Source organism: Pelmatolapia mariae, linkage group LG12, assembly GCF_036321145.2.
Source record: "Pelmatolapia mariae isolate MD_Pm_ZW linkage group LG12, Pm_UMD_F_2, whole genome shotgun sequence".
Lineage (NCBI taxonomy): Eukaryota > Metazoa > Chordata > Actinopteri > Cichliformes > Cichlidae > Pelmatolapia > Pelmatolapia mariae.
The window spans coordinates 15,749,351-15,766,478 of NC_086237.1; positions in this window are offsets into that span (position 1 = coordinate 15,749,351).

The window sequence follows — 17,128 nt, forward strand, 5'->3', positions numbered from 1 at the left end:
GAGTTAGGCTCAAAACAAACAGGTCAAGTACTCTGACCTGACTTTTATTTTACTCTCTGGGACATTCCTCCAAAATTACCTCATAGGGGGGAAAGCAGGTCTGGAAAGCAATAAAACCAGTCTCAGTATAGATGGCTTTTCCATCAGCTCTCCAGGTTCATTGTTCGGGGCTAAAGTTCCAACCTGTAGCAAAGAGGTTGTAATGACTTAAACTGCTGAGGGATAAACTCCCACGTCCCAAAGTGTTGCAACTTTATAGTGGCTAAAGTCTAACTTTACACCTGAGTTAGCTAAAAGTTTAATTTTGGTTTGCAGTGTTTTGATGTACATGCATGGGGACAGGTCGGGTTTCAGATGTCCAAAGGCCACGCTTAAGCCAAGGGCTTCTTTAACTTCAGGAAAGAATTTAAAAACCTGCAAACACTGTTTCCTGTAATTATTTAAATTAAACTGGAACATAGGACATGGAGAATATACAGTACAGGGCAAAGGTTTTAGGCACTTTAGACGTTTAGATTATTATCCTTACAATACAGTCAGGAAGCAGATGATTATTGGTCCAAACTTCATTCTACAGAATGACCAGCATGCCAACCACGCAGCCAGACTCTGGCATTTCAGCATGGCTGAGCTGAATACCTGCTGCTGAGGGAGAAGCTGCTGTCTTTACTCTCAGTAGTGTCTCTGGAGGTTCCATAACAAGGACGTCCTTGCTTTGCTGTTATGCAATGGCAAATAGCTTGTGGAAGAAAAACAAAAAGACAATCCAGCTAGCTTTATCTCAAATTGCTCAGAAATTGGGAAACAGGTACAGTGACTTGTGCAAACATGTGCAAACACACATAGAAATACAGTATATAAGGAAAAAATTGGAGTTTGAACAATTCTAACAAGCCTGAAAGTCAGTATTTGGTATGACCACCTTTATCTTTCAACATAGCCTGAACTCTGGCATGCTTTCTTCTTATTTCTTTAAGCAGTCTTCAGTAATAGTTCTCCAGACTTCTTGAAATATATTCAAGGCACTTCTTTGGATGTTTCTGCCTTTTGTTCTTTTCTTTGTCAAGATGATCCCACACTGCTCCAATAATCTTGATCCATGACTGATCCATGATCCATGACTGATAGTGTTCAATTGCGTTTTTGCTGTCCACATGTGCTTTTACTGCATTGGCCATATGTTTGGGATCATTGTCACGCTGAAAGAGGAAGCTGTTGCCAATCAGATGCTTTCTAGATTGTCTTGCTCGGTGGATGAAAATCTGACCATGCTTTTCTGCTTTCATAATTTCAACCATTTTTCAACCACCGGCTCCTAACCTCCTTGATACTTGCGTTCAAAACAGTCTAGTCATTCAGTCTAGTGCTTGTGTTAATTTGGTATACCTCAGTCTTTTCTCCCTGTCCCCATCCTTTAGGTTTCCTGACAGCCACTCTTCCACTGAGGTCACTTCATGGATCAGCTGAAGGGCCAAATACATCGCTCAGGTCCTGTGTTAGGACTTTGTTGGATTTTTTTTTCCCTATTTCTTGAGGATAATCTGCTGTAGATTTTTGTTGTTTAATTATTTATTTTTGGAGGCCTGATGCTGAGTCTTTTGGCCTTCACTTATCCAGTTGCTGAGTTATGTCTAGTTTTAATAGATTCTTGGGAATCAAAACAAAAGTATCCATAACTTGAAATTTGGAGTTATTTTCCTGAAATTTTGACTTATTAACTTGAAATTTTGAGAAAAGTAACTCGAAATTTCAAGTTAGCGCTGCCAATCAGTATTCTACGTGAATTATTTCATTTTCTTGTTACCCAGAAGGATATAGAGCAGAGGAATGCATACTCAAAACCGGATCGTGAGCTACCAATGTATAGCAACAAATTGGCGCTTTCGAGAGTATGTTTGCTGATAGTAATGCCATGTGATTCAGCTAATAACACAAGGATTTCATCATTTGTGAAGCCACGCTGAAAATACTCAGCAATTTGTGCATTCATGACTGACTGATTGTAATACTGGTAGCTTAGCTGTAGCATTTGTAGTTCAGGGCTTCAGCTTTCGGGTAACAAGGAAATGATGTCATTCATGAAGATTACTCATTGTCAGCGCTAACTTGAAATTTCGAGTTACTTTTCTCAAAATTTTGAGTTAATATGTCAAAATTTCGAGTTATGGATATATATATTTTTTTGTTGTAGCAGAAACAGGCTTCCATACAATTCTCATAGATTTTACCAAAGAGATGATAAAAAATTATTTCTTTTGATGACAGGCTGCTTGTAACAAATTGCTTAAAGATGCAATTTTAGATTGTTTCATTGGTAATTTGCCTGTTTAACTTAGGTGCATTTTTTATGCTTAAATGACTGTAAAGTGGCTTAACACAAAAATCATATTTTTTTGAAAATGGTCAAGTACAAAGTCTGGACTGAAAACGAGTGTGAAAGCAGCCAATATATAAAAAAAGAAGAAGACCATCAGAAATCCTGGAGAACTATTGCTCAACTATTGTTTTCCACTTTAAGAATTACAAGAAGCTAAACAGAAAGAAAGGGTGGCTCAAGACTTGTGCACAGTACTGTTAGTCTCTCTCTCTCTCAGAGAAGAATAAGGAAAGCTAACAATAAGAAAATCTACAATATAAGGAAATATCAAAGAATTATTTAGCTGAATGAGCAGACAGCTGTCTCCTGTTGACTCCCTCTAACCACTTCCGCATGTTGTATAGGAGGCAAACAACCACTTATAGCTGCGATTACCTAAAACTACAAATGATGGATTGCATAACGAGGGCTGATTCACAGCTTAATGAAATGTTTAATGCACACGTGCACACAATTAAAAGATTTAAAAAGGAAATTGGGTTTGAGAATGTTAAATCAGGCTGCTGAAAAGCTGGCAGTAAAACGTACACTAAGTAAATTTAAATACTCTGATACTGGTTTAGCTAAGCACACATAGTAGATAACAGTCTTTGTCACAGATGCAGACTTCTATGCTGACAGGAGACTCAGCACTATAACGCACAGTGTTTACATAATCTGAGGATGTTGCCTGAACAGACACACTGGTGCAATACTGTCTGTCTGGGGCTCCAGTCTTTTTAATGGCTATGCACTGCCTGACCAGTGGAAATAGCTGACTAAATATTGGCTAAGTTGTTAAGGCTGGCTCAGGGAAGCCATGACAGACAAACATTAGGTAACTGTGGTTAAGCACCTTCAATTTAAGGTATTAAGACAGAGGTAACATAACACAAGCATAATGATCCGCATTTAAAATAATCTTTATGCAGCAGGCTACCAGCTATGTTTTTGCAAACGAACAGACCATGAATTACTCTACTTTATTCTTGTAGTCCACAAATAGGGGAGTAATCAAGTACAGCATCTGCTACAAATAGCCGTGCAAATGAGAGTTTAGGGCTGATTAAGTGTCTGACTAGAGCAACGGTTGAAACAAAAGCCATGGAGTTTTTTCGACTGAGTACATTGCAATCCGGTACCTTAAGGTCATCCAAGTAAGGTTATACGAACAGAGCTCTTGGAAAAGAAATTTGCTGCATGGCTCTGGAAGAACAGCAAACGTTATAAAGTTTTCCTTTTGAGACAATTCGATCGACAGGCACCCTATTGTTCCACAGTGAAACCGACTGCCAGTGCTGTGAAGGAAAAGTACGAGTAATAAAAAGTTTCATTTGATTGCTGTTGCTGGATGAATGTAACTTTTGAGTAGTTTCAGCAGGCGTTTTATGTCACGGCATCAGGTCCTCGGGAATGACATGCGACATTTACAACGACCTGTCAAATGGACAGTAATTATGGCAACCAGCTCCGCCGCTTGCCGGAAATTAAACACTTGACGCAGTAAAGTGTGCACTGTGCACATTCATGTGCAGGAAGCCGGTGGCATTTCACTAGTAAACACTTCGCACTTCAGAAACTTTTCAAAGGAAAAGTTTCAGCTTACAGAGATGAAACTTTGTCCCTGACATCTGCCTGTTCAGCTAACCAAATTCAAACCTCTGTGCTTGACTTCAGCTAAAAGGACTTGACTTTGCATGTTCAGAAATGATTCCCAAGCTAAACTTCCAAACTAAACATGCATGTCCAAAGCGGGATTGGAAGACTGTTCTTATGAGGTAGTCTGAACGAACGAGACAAAAAAGCTTGCAGACACTCAGCCAAATTATGAGCTCAACACTGGCCCCTGAAAGCAGTCTGTGCTGAATGGGGAACTAAGTGTATACATGTGTTTGTTCAGAAGCGTGTGGTAATTAAGCTTGTCTCGTTTTCTGATGTGGTCCAGGAAATGCCTCACTGTTCCACTCGAGCCACGTTTAGGTTATACTAGTAAACATTTTGTATCCAGATTTCTCCGCGCTGTAAGACCCGTGGTGTAAGAGTCTTATAAAATCTTTCCAAAGGCATCTACTCATTACTGTAACTATAAAGCTTGAAATCACATTACATCAGTGTGAGCAGTTGAATCCAATAAATTAAAGAAGAATACGGCCGTTTCTAAGCCAGTAGCTCATCTGTAGGACTTTGTCGTATAAAAGTATTATTTAAGTCTTGAGCAGACATGGGTTCTCCCGGTCGTTTTTTGCGGTTCCTTTGGTTTTCTCCTGTGAAATTTGGGTCCGTCTTTGGAGCGAGGGCAAAGAGCATGCTTTAATCTGGAAAATATTACTGGGGGTGGAAGAACATGGGAAACAATAACAGTAAGAGGATTCCTCCTCTTCCATCCTCTGGGCTGCGTGATTAGGAGATATGCTTTCGTCTGCAATTTTACCTCACCACAGCAAACCGCTTGGCCCCCATCCTCCGCTACTCTTTTTCCATCTTCCTCTAAAGTGGGCTTTTGTATTGGCCCGCACATTATGCAGAATGGCAGGAACAGCAAAGAAAAACCCTCAGGTAATGGTTATATTAGTCTGTACTAAACTAAGTTGTGCTCACCCAGACCATTTAAAACGTTCATTGAACTTTGAGCTTTCAGGTGACTCTTTTACCTCCCGCCAGCAGAGTCCTAATAGATGACACTGACGTGTCATGAGGTTTCATTGCCCTGTGTGGAAAGCTTCCCATGTTCAATCGAATACTTGCACTTCACACATGGAGAAGTCATCAAAACAAGTGGAGCAAGTAGTGCTTCCTTCAAAGCAAAATGACTCCCTTCTGTTTTTGACATTGAGAGAGCCAAAGCTTTCCGGCTACTGATTAACTACTGTTTTCACAGAGGAAACCATAACAAATGATTTGTACGCTGTCTAACAAAAAATCACCACGGGGACAGTAAACAGAAAATCTAATCCACTTTTACTTCCTGCTGGGTTGTATTGTGGAAAATACCTCGTGGAAAGGTAAGGCTACTGAGAAATGAAAATATGTACAAATCAGCGCCAAGCCAAACACTCTTATGCTTGATGCCTTTATATAATTACTGAATAGTTTGAATGCTTGAATGCCACAGTCAAGGTCCTAATTGAACTAAAGAGTGGTGATTTGTGATGAAAACCTGAAAGCAAAGGGATGCAGTAAAACTCGCAAGAGTGCAAGCAGACCTGCTTCAATGAAAGCACTCAAAAAAAGTGCAAGAAAAGTCTGCACACACAGCTGATTATCTGAGTCACTGTCACAACAGGGGATGATAACTGAACGGTTTTTGCCTGTGAATTCTGCTCAGAGGGACATTCAGTCACATATTAAGCTCTTAAGTGCTGAGTATAGAAAACTGTCAGGTCACACAAGCTGATTGTGTAAGTTATATGATTTGACAGTGTTTAAAGAAATTTGAGTAAAATAGTTTGCCCCATAAATGTCATTCTTAATTGATGTTTTTAATGCTCAAAGCATTTCGCACTACGATCCATATTCACCCAAGGATACTTCAACTAGTAGACTGGAGGAGCCCCGGGGAACAAACCGCCAACCTTTTGATTAGTTGACTATGTGGTTGTACCTCTTGAGCCACATTTCTATATGAGGGGTGTCTTTTACTATAAAAGTCAGTATTTGGGGGAAAAATGCTTACTTACCTCGTGGTGGGGGGACATGGCTCTAACTCCAACTGATCAAGGTGGATGGCGCACCCCGAATCTGGTTCTTACAAAGGTTTCTTTCATTTAAAAGGATGTTTTTCCTCATGACTGAAGTGCTGGCTCATGGGCAAACTGTTGGGTTTCTCTCTGTGGTACCTTTTCCTGGTTCAGAGTCGATTTTGGGGGAGGTGACTATGCTTTAAACCATAACCAGTCTCCACACAGACAAGGCAATAATTTTTTGTTACTCTATTAGATAGAAATGTCTTTCTGTTGTTTTTGAAATGCCTATCGTGCGTGAATAAATTGAACAAATAAACGAAATTTCATGTTCAAGAAAAGATGGTCTTTTTCTAATGTAATTAAGTGCAGTTTTAACCTAATTAACTAATTAATTAAAAAGAAATTTGAGCATTGCTTTATTTTACTGTAATGATTGTAGTGTATATATGTGTATGCACCCTGTCTCCCTTTAATGAGTGGCTCAATTTGAACAAAACTTTGCACATCGTCATAGTTACAGTGATTAGTAACTTTAATAATACGTTCTTTTTAAATTAATCATAAATCCCAATTCTTTTGATTTACTTCTATCTTATGTCCATTTCGTCATCAACCTGATACTTCAGTGTCACGTACTCTGTTTACAAAAGTAAGTGTTTGCAGACAAACAGGAATCTTTCACACAAACTACAGGTGATCGTGACAATCAGCTGCTTCCATCAACCACCCGCCTCCTGGTGAGGAAATACACATTTCTCCCTAGCAACTGGAGGTTATCAGGAAGTGCTGACCATTGTTTAATCAACACAAGAACCAGTGAGATTGCAACATGTGGTTAAAAATGAACAGTTTCCTTTTGTTGCTTCCCCTTCAGATGTCACTGTAATCTGTGCAACTCTTTCTAATGGAAGATCCACAGCCAGCCACTTTTTCTAATGCTGTGTTTATGTCAAACCCATCAAACTGTTACATCTGATATTATTATATCACCATCTTATGATTGCCAGGTATTAGCATTTAGGCAGTCCAGCAACAGATGTGATGTTAAATCGCATCTAATGTTTAAAAAAAGTTAAATAATGTGTAAATGGAGGAGGTCAGGCATTAAATCCACTATTTATTCATTTTAGCAGCCCAGGCATGTTGTTATTCATTACACTGGCTCACATATTATTCAAAACAAATACAAACTTGAAATCTAAATTATACTTTTGCTATCATTACGTGTCAATTGTTTTATCTTGAATGTTTAATGCATAATTACTCTGTTTTTATAGTAAGAGTTGGCATTTTGGAATTTACATTTTACAACATTTAGTGCTGGTATTTAACATTCTTTCCTGATTTCACAAGCTGTCAAGGCTAACTAATGGCGACATTAATCCTGGCTGGTAGACTTTGCTAAAGACCTTCTTATTTGGGTATCAGGTTTAGATTCAGGTCATTATCCTTCAGCACTCAGAAGGTTTCACATATGTTAAATGCAACAGCTGTTCTGAAGACGGCTGGTGGTCGAACGCTTTACTGAGACTTTTTTAATTTGTTATGCAAGTTCAAACTTTAAAAGGCTTGATGATAAAAATAATTCATAAAAAGCATCTACTAAGTTTTAATTACAAGTGCTTTAGAGCTCATTAGTAGCACAGCTAATTAGCCTCGTAGATTTAAATTTAGTAGGTTAGCAAGAACTTAATACTCACAGCAGTGTTCACGTTTTTACGAGAATCACACAAACACACACGTACTCTACTGAAGGAATGGAAAAGGCCACACTTGACTGAATTTAGTCACATAAACCGGAGTACATATTCCTTGGGACTTTCAGGTCAACGGCTTTCATTTGGAAATCTCGTCATTAAGGCTGAAGTTCACGATACAAAGCAAAGAAGAATAAAAATAAGAATAAAAGCCATAATCCAAGAATAATGTTGCATTTTTTGTGCTTTGCTTGTTCATTATTTCAGATTTTGTTAGGAAAAAAAGTCAAATGACGAATGTTGTTCAATATTCATCATCATCAAACTGATCAAAATGAATTCAATATATTCAGTATTGGTGCTTACAGCTGCCTTTGATTTGTGGGATGACAATAAATGTGTATGTGTAGTTGATGCAAACATCTATGCTTAAGTCTGCATCTGTTTCCTTTATTTTAAAAAATAAATTTGTATATCAGGTCTAATTTTTAATGTTTCTGTAATTAATTTTCTCTCTAATTTTGTCTAAATGTAATAGTCTACTTATAATGTCTTCTTTTACATTTGTTGGACTCTCTTGTCTACTAGCTTTTAAAACTTTTATCATCAGCCTGTTTAGAATAGGAGAACACAATTATTAAATCAATGGCCTTACCAATATTTTTTATTGTTATTCATTAATTCAAATGTAATATTTTTATTTACACATTGCATGTAAGCATGTCACAATTGAAGCCTACTATGTCACAAACTGAGTTAGTCTGCAGCTCGAGTGAACGAGCTGCCCTGTGTTTGAAAGGTGATGCCAAAATTTTGACTTGCAAATGTATAGTATAGTATACAATATAATGATAGGATCAGTATAAAAAGCTGGTTTTCCATCTACTTACTAACACCAGTAACTGGTAACTGATGATCATCATTGTGCAGCATGAAGGTGTAGAAAGCCTGATACTGTTCCTGAAAGTGGAGTGACAATCAAATATTTGGACAAACACATACTTTATGATGTGTAACATCTCTTTGTCATAAAAGCAGCATTATTTTGAAGTGGTATTAAAAACAAAACTTCCAACCGTTTTTTGCACAAAGGACATTATTAATAAGAAGTTCTCTGACAGAGTGGAGGCTGCAAATTTTCAACAAAGTTCCTTACATTGGAATATGCCCATAAACGCCATAAATTCCTGACTTCTTTGGCATAATGTCTCCCTAGTGCTGCTACTAATGTGTTAGGCAGTATAGCATAGTTGTATAGAGTTTTAAAGGCACCCCCAGGCCTCCTGGGGTTTGGGGGTGGCCCTGCTATCATCAGTATTTCCATAAACAGTAATGAAATGAGCTATGGGCCATGCTGCGGCAGGGTGCCTTTCCAATCTTTCCTCAGGCTGCTTTTCATCCAGAACTTCAGCCATTAAATCTAGTGGACCTGAACCTAAAAATATAGCAGCAGAATACAGTTTTCACAAATAAAGGAGGCAAAACTAGAGGAAACTAGAAGGAACCAGACAATAATTCAAGGACTTATCGAGCTTATTCAAAGAAACGTGTCCTATAAATGTTCAGTAAGACTGGAAAGAGACCAAAAGATAACATTTAAACAGTGATCAATGCAACAGTGGAAAAAAACTGTCAAAAGTCCTGATATACTCGTTTCTAATCCTGTCCATCTCTCCCAGTGAAAATTTAAACATCTTTAACTCTGCCATCTCCAGTTCTGTGTTTTCATCAGTGCTACTGTCTCCAAACCATTGTAAACTTTCCCTTTAAATATTGTTGCCATTGTTCACCAATCACCCCTGACGTGGTGTTTAAACTCGTCCATGTTCACTACCTTTATTCCTGGCAGCTTCACAGTTACACCTGTCTATCTCTCATTCACACACACGTATTCTTTCTTGCTTCTACTGTTTTTTTTCCTCTTCCCTTTAGAGAATACCTCCTGCTCTCCAGGCTCTCTTCCACCTGTTCCCTACGCTCACTACACATCATAATGTCGTCTGCAAACATCATAGTCCACAGAGAGTCCTGCCTGACCTCAACATGCCTCCCCATTTTCCTTTGCCAATAGTAGCACAGTTTCCACTTGCACCCTGTTGTCCAACAGTAGAGACAGTAGTTGTTAACCCGGGCTCTGTCCAATTGGTCATGGAAATTTTATTTTTTATGATCCACATGTTTGATTTGGCCACCATTTTTCGCCAGATGCCCTTTCTGACACAACCCTCCCTATTTATCCAGGCATGGGACTGGCGGTATAGGAGTGCACTGGCTTGTGGGCCTCTAATGGCTGATTTAATTGCTAATACACCTACAGACACACATATATATATACTGTATGTAGTGATTATCTAGTATACTATTTGTTCTACCAGGTGAGTTTTAGGGGACATTCTGTGTAACTGTGGTCATCAAGCTGAAAAACTAGGTCAAATATGCTGCTGACATAATTCACACAGAGACTTACCAATTTCATTGTGAACTGTGAAATCTGAACTGCACCACAGCCAGCCTGCACTAATGACAGAGCTATATGTGTTATGTGTGAAACACATTCCTTGTCAAGCTTTTGACAGGCCACCGGGATGGCCTATTAAAACTTATCCATGTACAACACCCGTAGAAAACAAGTGGGATTGCTTTTCACCAGTACATTAGGTCACACTTAATTATATTTTCAACTAGGTCTTTATTTGTTGTCCTGCTCTGCATCCATGGATCCCAAGGCACAGCACCTGCAAAAGCCTTTACCTGAGTGCTCCTTTGGATTCTTTCCAAGTGATGTAAGGAAGACCAGACTTGTCTGGAAAGCACACAACAAATCTTTAACGCTCTCGAAAAATCCATACGGTAACATCAATCTTTAAATTCAATGTCACGAGACAAGATGTATTTGTAGCTTATTGAGATTATTTCGGGTTTAGAAACAGGGAAAAAGGTGAACATCAAGCAAAGTTAGTAACTTCTGAATTTCTGAAGTTTGGTCACAAGCTGCACATGTGGACAGATCTCTTAATGTTATTAGCAGGAAACGCATTGTTAGACCGTTACACCGTTAAATCGCTGCATGAATAACGTCGAGTGAATTTCAGACGGGGCCACACAGGTTGCTCATTCCTTCAACGTCAGAATAATGAAGTCTGAATGAAATCCTGTTCCTCTGAATTCTCACACGTTGAATATTTACTAGTCTCATTTGGCGGTTTTGTGCAACAGTTGGGGTGAGCTCGACAAAATCCTGAGCCAGTCCCATTCTTTCCACTCGGATCATAAAACTCAAAGTTTTCCTCCCAACAGAATGGTCCTTGTAGGCCCAACCACAGGGAACAGTAAGCCCTACACAGCAAGGCCATGGAATAATTAAGCAAACTCTTTCCATACCACATCATATTTATGAAAATATGAATATTTATGTTTTAATAGCTTTGTTGGGGTGCCATCTCATCAGAGCGGAGAGATGTGTCAAAAAAGGCTGTTACAGCAGCAGCTTACAGAGGCGAAATCACAGATCTAATAGGCTTGTCAATCAAACACTGATAACAAAGAAGCAACAAGCCGCGGGTGACAAGGTTGACGAAGGTCACCACAGACCCATCCATCATGCCAGGCAGACAGGGAGAAAAGCTGGCCTGTACAAGACTGCATTTAAACAAAGGTCGCTATGGAGACACATCTGCTACGGACGTACACTAACTGCCAAGATACAAATCAGTGACTTAAATCATCTGATTTGCAAAGAAATACAGATACATGTTGTGAAAACATAATAACATTTTGTCAAAAAAGGATGAAAGTAAATGGGACAACTACCTGAAGTACATTTTATGTTTGACTAATAAACTGCTGACTTCAATATAATAGAATCCATTAATGAAAGTGCACTAGAAACGTCTTCCTGTGAAGCTTTAGTTTAGGGTCATTAATATCTAAGGTTTAAAATTTAAACCAAACAGCGACCCTGAAACTGAACAATCAAGAAGACAATATAACTATAAGTTTAACAACATCCATTAAAAGATACAGGAGCATTTCCCCATGAATACAATGCTTCGTAAGTCTTTTCTGCTTTATTTATAATTCCTAACCTCTCATGCAGAGCAGCCTGGCACAGCTGGAACAGACCTGGGATCATTTAGTTTTTCAAATTCCTCAAAGAATTTTCTCCATTAAAGTTGAAATATCTGGTTCCTGTAGAAATATAGTCTTTTGTTCAAATCCTCATGGGGGCTCAGAGTCATACTTGTGGTATTTTCCTAAATAAATACCAAATTGTGGTAATTTGTTTAATCAAATTCATTCTGGTTATATATCTGCACTTTCACTACATATTAAAGAATACATGACCTTAATAGTAATTTGTAACTATTTTAACTAAACAAACAAACATGCTTTTGTCTTCCTGTGTATTTGTAGTACGATCAGCTGATTTCAGTTTGCGGAGGAGGAAAATGGCAGAGTGAGCTACGTCTTCTGAGGAGGTGATATATGGACATTACTTTTATTTTTATCCCACAAAAAGACAAGAGCGTGATGTTAAAATGAAACCTGCATCCAGGACATAAACAACCACATTATAGTGCTAACAGAACTTGGACTCTATCCAACTATCTGCACAGACAGCATGCTAACACAAAGCTAGCCAAGAAGCCAGAGCTATTTTAATGCTGACTGCATGCCGACCACAACCCGGCAGCCAGAGCCTGATCGTCAACAGACAAAAAAGGAAGTGATGAGCAGTCAGGCTGCAGCCGCCATTTCTGCCTGTTCGTGTTTCTAAAATAATCACTGATGCGATTGCTTTGAAGCCTCTTTGGGCTGATTGCGTGGCTTCATGTTTATATGTTCAAAGCAAAGGAAAGATTGCATGTGTGTACTCTTTAGGATAAAGTCCCTAAAGGAATAAAGCCTCAGATTTATATCACTAATTACTAATGAATTATTTGACAGTACGTTTGAGGTCATTTTATGGAGTGAAGAGAAAGAAATGTAAAGAGTAGTGTAACAAATTACTTTTTCTGGCAAGTAATTAAGTAACATACTGCATTACTTTTAAGAAATCTTACAAGTAATGTGTAATGCATTACTTTTTTTGAGTAATGACCCTAACACTATCTTCACAATATTATGAATCCTCTGCAACATTATGTGCTTCCCTTATTTGTATTAATTGCTCCTTCCTCTGATAATGTCTCTGAGCCAGCAGTTAGACATCAGACACCCCGTTTTATGCGGGTGTGTACAGAGCCTGAAGCAGAAGCTAGGGTTTAACAGAAAAAACTGATTATACACAATTGTACTAACGAGGGTTTTAAGTGTTGTCAGGCAAGCTAAAACTAAGAAAGCCTGACAATCTTGAACTTTCTTTGCATTATACCCCCCAAGAAAGCCTTCAAGTACACAACAGTTTCTTTAAACTATTACTTTCACAGAATGAAATACTCCTTGAAAAAAAGGTCATTTATTGATTTTGATAATGTAGTGTTTACAACCTTACCATCTTCTTGTATATACAATTCAAAACCATCTGTCGTATTAGTGCCGAGACTGATTTTTACGCACCATGCGTTTACGCTCCTTAGTGCACGCAACAAGGGGACAAGCCCAGGCATGTCTGAGAGCAAGAGCACGTCTGCTTCCTAAAAAAGGAACTACTTTAACAACCTCCAATAAAGTACTTAAAGTAAAGTGCAGGATGCTTTTCAACTTGAGGCAAAAACCCAGCATTGAGTACAAACAGGCTATAAAGGTGACGTGTGACCCAAATCTAAATAAATGAGTTAGTCATAGATTTTTTTCCTATATCATGAGAAATATTCTAGTTCACCCAGAGTACATAAATGGTACATAGTAGTAATATTACAGTACACACTCTGTTAGTTCTAATGTTTTAGATATATTAAAATGTAATAACAAATGATCTGGTCATTAGTCGGTGGAAAAATTAGGAAAAAATATCATAAGTGTGTCATTATGTGTCAATGATCCTCTACTCTAGACGTTACTGGCCTCAGTTAAATGTTAAATTTCATGACAGTACAGTTAGAAAAGGACAAAACAACTTATTTAGAAGAGCTGTTGTGAGAAAGCCTCTTCTCTCTAAAATGAACATGGCAGCACAGGTTCGGTTAACAAAGCTGCACAAAGGTTTCTGTAGCGATGTTTTCTGAACCGACCAGAGCAAAGTGGAGTTGTTTGGTCACATGTTTGGTCAACGTGTACTTTTATACTTTTGTATTTAATAGTGTCTCACTGACCCACTGATGTTAAACTCTTAAAGTCTGAATTGATTCCACAGCATGTTATGTTGTATGAGTGCAGCGATAAGATTTAATTGCCTTCAAAGTCACTAAAAAGGAGGGGAAAACATGATGTCATGCTTTTCCTTCCAGTTCTCAAGGGAAAGCGCTGTTGATGAAACATCAGCTCATGGAAAAAAAAGGAAAAAAAAAACATGTCTATTGATGTAATCCTGAAGCTCTGTTTTATTGAAAACTCTAGCACTTGTATTTTGGCCAGTAATATTTCTATCAAAGTAGAGGACTACAGTTCTCTTTCAATAAGCTTTCGTAATCAACAACATCAGCATTCAAGTCAGGACAACGCAAATCTTTTAAATACAATATGTTGTAATATTTGAAACACATGGGGACTAGAATAGTTTGCTTATATGAAAAAGCTGTTTTTAGCTGTTTCTTTCCATTTCCTCTTATGTGTGTGGACATGTGTTCAGAGTTGCTGCAGGAACATGTCTAAGAGAAGAAGAAGCTACATTTTTTTATCTTAAACAGATCCAAAATGTTCTATACAGCAGTTAATTTCGCTTCAATTCAATTTTATTTATATAGCACATCACAACAGCAGTCACCTCAAGGAGCTTTATATTGTATGGTAGAGATACTGTAATAATACAGCAGCACTTGGTGACAGTGGGAAGGAAAAACTCCCTTTTAGCAGGAAGAAACCTCCAGCACAACCAGGCTCTGGGAGGGGCTTTGTCAAAAAGGAAAGCTTTGAGCTTAATTTAAAAGCAGACAGTGTGTCTGTCTCCCGAATGCAAACTGGGAGTTTGTTCCACTGAAGAGGGGCCTGAAAGCTGAAGGCTCTGCCTCCTATTTTACTTTTACATTCTGTAGGAACCACAAGTAAGCCTGCTCGCTGTAAGTACAATGCTCTGTTGGGGTTATACGACACTATACGGCCAATAAGATAAGATGGGGCCTGAGTATTCAAGACAATGTATGTGGGGAGCAGGATTTTAAATTAGATTTACAGTGAGCCAATGAGGAGAAACTAATATGGGAGAAAAATGCTCTATCTTTCACTCTTTTCATCAAATGACGACTTTACAGGGAGCTTTTAGGACAACCCGATGATAATGACAAAAGAAGTAATAAATACATCATCTAGGTTTTGAGCTTTTGAGCATCACTGATGCAAGAAAGCATATTTGTTTGATATGCACATCGAAGGACATATCCTGCTACATCTGTTAACCTATTTACAACATTCACCGAATGTCAGCAAAAAGAACCAGAAAAACTTACCTTTAAATCAAGAAATAGAAACCGTTAAACTCGACTCCATTTCTAGTAATAACAGGAACTTTCCTGCTACAAAACCTGCAAAACCCCAAACGATGTACTGGCAAGCAACCAGGCTCTCAAATTATTAACTCATTCACCAACATAGGAGGCCATCTGTGAAACATTTCCAAACTGAAGATCCTTTCCGCACTCTCTCCCATGTGGTAGCAGCTTTAAAATGCATTGATTGGTCACCATTTCAGCATGGGTGCAACATTTTCCCACTGACTTCAGTGTTCCTCCCACCTGCTAGAGATTAGAGATGGAAAGAGACCTAATCACTGCACCAACACGGTGGTTTTGGATGAGATTCAACAATGAGTCAGTCAAAAATGCTGAAAGCACTGTCATTCATGCGCTGACCACATTCAGCTGCAGCTGTCATATAAGACAGGGAAGAAAACAAGGAGGGCATTAAAAAAAATGCCAGTGTAACATGTGATCCATGAGATCTAAGTGGAATCACAGTTTCTTTGATCACAAATCCCTTTAAGGGATTATTTTGTCAAATGAGTGACTACTCCATCAGTCTGGCTTAATCCAGGATGTTGCCGGTCCAGTATCTTTTGCCAGCAACTTTGCTCCACAAACGCAGTTTTACATTCCCACTGTGTCCTCAGGAGGAACATTTAGACTGTTCTATTCACTTTAGGAAGAAACTGAAATCAACATCTGTCAGCCTGTAAACACTGAACCACACGTGATCTGTGCAAAGAAACCGACAGAAGAATGTGAAGCAAATATATCAACAGTACCATGCTGCTTATTGTGGTGATGAGGTTAACCATTACACATATTCAAATATTTGTTGTCTTTTGCTTGATTTCTTTCTCTGTTTCTCGTTGTACTTTCAGCACGCAGCCGTTTGCAGTAATTTCTTTTTATTAACTGCAAAAATGCATGAAACATGAGCAAGGTTCAACAGTGCCTGATGTGCATAGCTCTTTTCCTTTCTTGCTAGAAGTTATTTAATAGTGCACTGAAACATTTCCCAAAACTGAGGTATGACTTTTTTATGATTGGCCTATTCCTCGGAGAGAATGAAAACCGTACAACAGCCTTGATTTCAGAGGTGTATTCAAGCCAATGTTTAAATCTGCAGGCTTAAAAGGAACTTAACATGGATAACCAAATAACACAATGGAAAAAATGCTGATTTTAGGATACACAATTACTGGAACAGCTGCATACATAGTTAAGAACAAAAATAAAAGGGGGGGGTCATATAACTGTAAGACTTCAGCTATTAACTTGCGCACCACTTGTGGCCCCTTTATTTAGAATGAGTGCATTTGGACGTGTCCAATAAGGGAGATGTCTGCTACTTAACTCTCGAATTAAAGCTATGTTGCAGAAACTTCATGAATTTCTTCCCCATTCTTTCCTTTTTATATGCATCCCAACACTTTTACAGGTTCGTTAACGCACATAAAAGGTAGTCGCCATCTGCAACATATTTAAGGTTTATATTCCAGAAGGGAGAATGAGATATCCCGTAAAACAAACCCGGCAGCAGAACTGACAACTTTAGACAACACGGAGTCAGAAAAACACAATGATGTTTGCACATATACTATTTAATTATTCAAAGCATGAGAAAATGAATACTTACAGTAGTGATACCATCTTTTTATTCACTCAGGCATAAAAAAGGCTCGAAGCCAGTTAAAAGAAGATGATTGACAATGAAGCCCATCTGCAAGTTTAGAGATGCAGCAATTTGTGAGTCATAAATCAGTATAAGTCAGTTTTGACTTTGCTGACTGCCGGTGGTCTGTCATTAGATAGGATGTGATCACCTCACTGTCA